The 7525-nt window shown below is 36.6% G+C and overlaps 1 pseudogene; it reads left to right on the top strand.

Moving 5' to 3' along the window:
• Window positions 1–1351: 1351 nt before the first annotated feature.
• Window positions 1352–1906, top strand: LOC120241462 (annotated as a pseudogene).
• Window positions 1907–7525: the final 5619 nt, after the last annotated feature.

The raw sequence follows: 7525 nt of genomic DNA, 5'->3' as shown, positions 1-7525 counted from the left end.
GATTATACATTATTTTCAAGCATACATGAAACATTCTCCAGAATAGATCATGTGTTGTTCCACAAAATAAGTCTCAGTAAATTAAAAATGACTGAAATAGTATCATGCATCTTTTCTAGCCACAATGATATGAAACTAGAAGTGAATCACAAGAAAAAATCTAGAAAGAACCTAAATACAGGGAAGTTAAATAACACGTCACTAAAGAATGAGTGGGTCTCATCAATAAATCAAAGGGGAAATTTAAAAATACAAAAATAAAAGTGAAAATGAAAGCAGTGTTTCAAAATCTTTGGGATGCAGCAAAAGTGGTGTTAAGAGGGAAGTCTTAGCCATGTAGACTTACCTCAAGAAACCAGAAAAATCTCAAATAAGCAATATAACCTTACACCTGAAGAAGTTAGAAAACAATAGAATAAAACAAGGAAACCAGGAGTTGGTTCTTGAAAAGATAAACAAAATTGATATAGATTTTAAATTTATTTATTTATTTTGAAGAGGGAGCATGCCTGCAACCAAGGGAGGGGCAAGAGAGGGAGAGAGAAAGAATCCCAGGCAGGTTCAACACTGCCAGTGCTTGGACCATGAGATCATGACCTGAACTTAAATCAAGAGTCGGACACTTAACTGACTGAGACACCCAGGCACCCCCAAATTAATAAACTTTTATCTAGGAACAGAAAGAAGAAAAGAGAAAGGTCTCAAATAAACAAAACCAGAAATGAAAGAATGAATGTCAAAACCAGATATGTCAAAGTGAAATAATAAATGACACCATAAAAATACAAAGGATTGCAAGTGAATGTTCTAAAAAAATCATATGCCAACAAATTGGACAACCTAGAAGAAAGGGATCAATTCTTAGAAACCTATAACTTTCTAAAACTGAATCAGGGAAAAATAGAAAATTTGAACAGAGAAGTTGCTAGCAATGAAATTGAATCAGCAATCAAAAAAATTTCTAACAAATCAGTCTAGGACCAGATGTCTTCACAGTTAAATTCTATCAGACATTTTAAAAAGGTTTTAACATCAGGGTGCCTGCCTTTCTCAGTCTGTAGAACATGTGATTTTTAATCTCAGTGTTGTGAGTTCAAGCCCCACATTGGCTGTGGAGCCTACTTAAAATAAAAATAAAAAAATAAAAGAGTTAATGCCTGTTTTTCTCAAATTACTCAAAATATAGAAGAGGAAGGAAAGTTTTAAGATTGATTCTATGAGATCAACATTACCTTGATACCAAATCTAGATAGAGACACTACAACGATATTGGATGTCAATATCTCTGATGAGCATAGATGCAAAATATTCTCAACAAATCTCTTTTCCAGTTATTTTGGCTCCAGTCACTATGTCCAGCAAAGTCTCCTGTGACACTCTCTACATAGTGGTGTGGGAAGTCCTATATTGGAACTAGTGCTGGAACTTTTTGGAGATGATTTTTCTGGGGGACCTACAGCCCTATAATGAGGCCAAGGTTGTGGCTTGGCCTTGATCCATGTAGATAATGTCCCACGTAGACATTGAGGTGTTGAAGTAACTCAACAAAGTAAGAAATTGGTCAAGAAGCTGGCCCAGAAGTATGATGGCTTTTTTGCTTCAGAATCTCTGATCAAGCAGACCCCATGGATCCTGGGCCCAGGCATTAATGAGGCTGGCAAATTCCTTCCTTGATGCTCTACAATGAGAAAATGGTGGCTCATGTGAAAGTGAAGTCCATGATCAAATTCAAGATAAAGAAGGTGTTGTGTCTGGCAGTGGCTGTTGTCCCCATGAAGATGATAGATGATGAGCTTATGTAAACATCCACTTAGCTGTCCGGATCCTACTGTCATTGCTTAAGAAGAATTGGCAGCTTGCCCTGGCTTTATACATTAAGAGCACCGTGAGTGAGCCTCTTTCCTAAGGCACAGCTTAATAAATCCTAGTGCTACCAATTAAAAAAAAATCTGCAACAAAATATTAGCAAACCCAATCCAACAATACATTAAAAAAATAATTCACCATGGTCAAGTTTGACTTATCCCAGGGATTCATAGGTGGTTCAGGATTTGCGAATCAATCAATATGGAACATCACATTCACTAAGAAAAAATAAAAACCATATGATCATCTCAATAGATGCAGAAAAATCATGTGACAAAGTAGAACGTCATTCATGATAAAAACTCTCAACAAAGTAGCTTTAGAGAGAATATACCTCAACATAATAAAGTCCTTATATGAGAAATCCACAGCTAACATTTTACTCAACAGTGAAAAACAGATGGTGTACCTTGGTGGCTCAGTCAGATAAGCGCCTGACTTCAGCTCAGGTTATAATTTCATGGTCTGTGAGTTGGAGCCCAACACCAGGCTCTGTGCTGACAGCTGAGAGCCTGGAGCCTTGTTCCAATTCTTTGTCTCCCTCTCTCTGCCCATCCCTTGCTCTCACTCTGTCTGTCTCTCTCTCTCTCTTTCAGAAATAAATAAACATTAAAAAAAAAAAAGAAAAGAAAAACTGAGAGCTTTTTCTCTGAGCTCAGGAACAAGACAAGGATGTTGACTTTCACCACCTTCATTCAACATAGTACTGGAAGTGTTAGCCACGGCAATCAGACATGAAAAAAAAAATACACCCAAATTCTTATGTAAGAAGCAAAACTTTCACTATTTACAGATGAGAGGGTACTATTTATTATTTTAGTGTGATATGGTGTTATGTAGAAGAGAGAGAGTATTGTATAATCTTTTCATTAAATCTCAGTCTTGGGGCATGTGGGTGGCTAAGTTGGTTAAGTGTCTAACTTCAGCTCAGGTCATGATCTCATGGTTTGTGTGTTCAAGCCCTGCATCAGGCAGACAACTCAGACCCTGGAGCCTGCTTCAGGATCTGTGTCTCCCTCTCTCTTTGCTCTTCCCCCACTCATGCTCTCTCTCTATTTCTCAAAGATAAATAAAAGTTAAAATTTTTTTTTAAATCTCAGTCTTTTGGTGGCCTGTGCTTTGGAGAGATTACCTCCAAATTGTTTCTCAACTGGCATAGCTTTGTTCCTCCCGGTTTCTATTATCCTCTCTGGAGGCAGAATTATAATCAGTTTACTTGAAGTCCTCAAGTAATCTTGACTGTGATCTTTTCTTTTTTTCCCCCTTTGCAGGTGTGACATGAAGGCTAGAGGACTTAGAGTCAGAGGAATTCTATTTCCTCAGTTGGGATAAGGCTCTAGCAGACTTTTCTCCTGAAAAGTAGGCCTTTGTTATGGAAAGGATCTAGGCTTCTCTTTTCTCTTTGTCATGACAGTGAAGAGATCTTTGAGATCTCCTAGGGTTCTGGAAGGGGCAGTCCAGAAACATGTGTGTTTCCCCCAAGACTGAAGCTTTAAAAAGTTTGTCATGCTGTCACTCACTCATCAGGCTACTGCAATTCATTAAAATTAGTACTGAAATGTTCCTACCAGTTTCTGCTCTAAATAAGTAGGTCTTGGCTATGCCTCTCTAGATTCAACTGCCTTTCCAGATTTAAAGTGACAGTTTGCCCTATGTTCTTAGTTCTCTGATATATTCAAGAAAAGTCATTGATTTTTCTATTTTTCTGCTTTTTTATTGCAAATAGTTTACTTTTCAAAGTTGAAAACAGACATAATCTCATCTATATATAAAACTTTCATTGTTACACTTTTCATACTAGTTATTGCCATCTTGTTCTTTGGAACTTCATGATCTTTAATTCATATCACTAACACCTAATTCATATTACTAGTTGCTAAATCTTCCCCTTCATTGAGAGTGATTATTATTCTTTTTTTAACATTTGTTTATTTTGAGAAAGAGAGAGAGACACACACACAGAGACAGAGCAAGCAGAGGAAGGGCAGAGAGATTGGGAGAGAGAGAGAGAATCCCAGCACAGGGCTTCCCACAAACTGAGAGATTATGACATGAGACAAAATCAAGAGTCAGACCCTTAACTGACTGAGCCTCCCATGTACCTGAGAGTGGTTATTATTCTTGAACTTTCTGCACTGTTTACTCTCTTTTTACAGTATACACATTTCTGTTTATTGTCACATTCCATAGCAGTGATATAAAATATATGTGTAATCTTTTTGTCCAGGAACTTAATTTCCCTTTGATATATCACTTATATGTGGCTCTTGAGAAACTTAACAGAAGACCGTGGGGAAGGGGTAAAAAAAAAAGTTACAGAGAGGGAGGCAAATCATAAGAGACTCTTAAATACTGAGAACAAACTGAGGGTTGATGGGAGGTGGGGGAGAGGGGAAACTGAGTGATGGGCATTGAAGAAGGCACTTGTTGGGATAGGCATTGCATGCTGTATGGAAACCAATTTGACAATACATTATATTAAAAAATAATAAAAACAAATTTTTAGAGGCAAAAAAGATGATACTGAGTAGGGTTCTTAGGAGAGAATACTGTCCACACTATGATTTGTACCCTGTCTATGAGGAAAGTTGAAGGTTATGACCTGGGTGAAGAATACTATAGATAGTGAAGTACTCACATTACTACCACACTAAGTTGTTATTTCGTCCTTCAGAGAACTCTGAAATTCCATTCTCACAATACTCTCTTAAACTTCAAAAAGTTTAGACTTTGAATGTGGACTATAGCAATCCAAGGTGATAATCTCTTTTGATTTGAAACTCCTGGCCCTGGGAATACAAGGATGGAAGGGAGACGAAGGGATGGAAGGAGTTTTCTAATATATCTGGTCTACCTGTATCTTATTCTCTTCCTGACCAGATTTTGGTACTGGTACTCTCTTGATGTTATTCCAAAAAAAACCTGGGTAATCTTGGCTATAATAACTGGTTTTTGTAATATAGTGTCAAAAGGTCAAACAGGAACACATTACCACACCCAAGGTAATATGGAGAGAAACAGTACAAAATGCACAAAAACTGCGTTCAAAATATCCTCAGACTGTAGTACTGCCTGGTTCAGACTGTATTTTCTTTCTTGCCAGAATGGTTTCTGAGCTTAGTATCAGTTTTTTAGAATGCTTCTTTCCCTCTTTTTCTTTTGTATTGTTTTCAGAGTTAAGCTTGAGGCAGTAAGCCAACAACAGGGACTATTTCCACATTTATTCCATGTGCCAATATAAATTTATTGAAATGTAAACTGGATGCTTTGCCTAGACCATCCCAAAATGGAACGTTGCTACCAATATGAATTGCTTATTAGAATTTTGCTACCTAAATAAAATCTGTCTTAACATAGTTGTATATTAAGGAGAAATTGGTTTATTGAAACAGTCTTTTTTTCTGAAATGGCAAATAATCTACTATTCAAGACTTTATCAAATATTATCTATAGAATTTTTTCAGTAATTTTAGGAAGTGAAAGAATATAAAATGATGATAGTCATTTTAAAAACCACCATGAAAATATCTTGCCTTCATATAATGTAGCATTTAAATCTAAATTAATCCATTAATCTATGTGTCTGTTTTTGTGCCAATACCATGCTGTCTTGATCTCTAAAGGTTTGTAATATAACTTGAAATTGTGGATGCCTGCAGCTTGGATTGTGATGCCTCCAGCTTTGCTTTTCAAGATCATTTTGGCTATTTGGGGTTTGTGTGTGTGTGTGTGTGTGTGGTTCTATACAAATTTTAGGATTGTTTGTTCTAGCTCAGTGATAACTGCTGGTGGCATTTTGATAGATATTGCATTAAATGTGTAGATTGCTTTGGGTAGTACAGACATTTTAACAAAATTTGTTTTGTTAAAATGTTTAACAAATAAAATTTTTAAAAATTCCTTCCCATACATGAGCAAGGAATGGTTTTCCATTTCTCTGTGTCATCTTCGAACTCTTTCATAAGTGTTTGATAGCTTTTAGAGTACAGATCTTTATCTCTTCAGTTAGGCTTATACCTAGATATCTTACAGTTTTTGGTACAATTGTAAATGTGACTGTTTCCTTGATTTTTCTTTCTACTATTTCATTAATGGTGTGTAGAAATGCAACAGATTTCTGTTTATTGATTTTGTATCCTGCAACTTTACTAAAAAGAAAACCCAGAAATGGACCCACAACTATATAGTCAACTCATCTTTGACAAAGCGGGAATATCCAGTGGAAAAAAAAAGTCTCCTTAACAAATGATGTTGGAAAAATTGGACAGCAATATGCAAAAGAATGAAGCTGGACCACTTTCTTACACCACACATAAAAATGAATTCAAAATGGATGAAAGACCTAATTTTGAGATGGGAAGCCATAAAAATTCTACAGAAGAGCACAGACAGCAACCTCTTTGACATTGGTGGAAGCAACTTCTTACTAGATAGGTCTGCTGAGGCAAAGGAAACTAAAGTACAAATAAACTACTGGGGCTTCATCAAGATAAAAAGCTTCTTCACAGTAAAGGAAACAATCAACAGAAATAAAAGGCAACCTTTGGAATGGGAGAAGATATTTGCAAAGGACATATCCGATAAAGGGCTAGTATGCAAAATATAAAGAACTTATCAAACTCAGCACCCAAAAAACAAATAATCCAGTTAAAAATGGGCAGAAAGGGGGATGGATGGGTGGCTCAGTCAGTTAATCGTCCAGCTCTTGGTTGGGGCTCAGGTTATGATCTCACTGTTCGTGAGCTCAAGCCCTGTGTCGGGCTCTGCACTAATAGTGTGGAGTCTGCTTGGGATTCTCTCTCTTTCTCTCTCTTTGACCCTCCCCCAGTCATGCTTTCTCTATCTCACACACAAAATAAATAAATAAATATTTTAAAAATGTAAAAAAAAAATAATGGGTAGAAAGGGGTACCTGGGTGGCTCAGTTGGTTAAGTGTCCAGCTCTCAATTTTGGAAAAAATAGGCGGAAGACATGAATAGACATTTTTCCAAAGAAGACATACATATGGCCAAGAGACACATGATAAAATGGGTCAGCATCAGGGAAATGCAAATCAAAGCTATAATGAGATATCCATTATACCTGTCAGATTGGCCAAAATTAACAGCACAAGAAACAATGGATGTTAGCGAGGATGCAGAGAAAGGGGAACCCTCTTGCACTATTGGTGGGAATGCAAACTGGTGCAGCCATTCTGGAAAAACAGTATGGAGGTTCCTCAAAAAGTTAATAATAGAACTATCCTATGACCTAGCAAATTGCACTACTAGGTATTTGACCAAAGATACAAAAATACTGATTCAAAGGGATTTATGCACCATGATATTAATAGCACTGTGATCAACAATAGCCAAATTATGGAAAGAGCCCAAATGTCCATGGACTGATACCACACAGATAAAGCACATGTGACATGTATATACAATGGAATATTACTCAGTCATCAACAAAAATGAAATCTTGCCATTTGCAATAACATGGATGGAGCTGGAGAGTATTATGCTAAGCGAAATAAGAGATAAATACCATATAATTTCACTCAAATGTAGAATTTAAGAAATAAAACATACAAATATAGGGGGAAAAAGAGAGGCAAACCATAAAAACAGACTCTTAACTATAGAGAACAGAGTTGTTGGAGGGTAGGTTGGTGGGGGG

This window comes from Hyaena hyaena, unplaced genomic scaffold, assembly GCF_003009895.1.
Source record: "Hyaena hyaena isolate Hyena2069 unplaced genomic scaffold, ASM300989v1 scaffold_283, whole genome shotgun sequence".
NCBI classification, from domain to species: Eukaryota; Metazoa; Chordata; class Mammalia; order Carnivora; family Hyaenidae; genus Hyaena; species Hyaena hyaena.
Note: the sequence above shows the minus strand (reverse complement) of the source record. Positions and strands in the feature narration are given on the sequence as shown.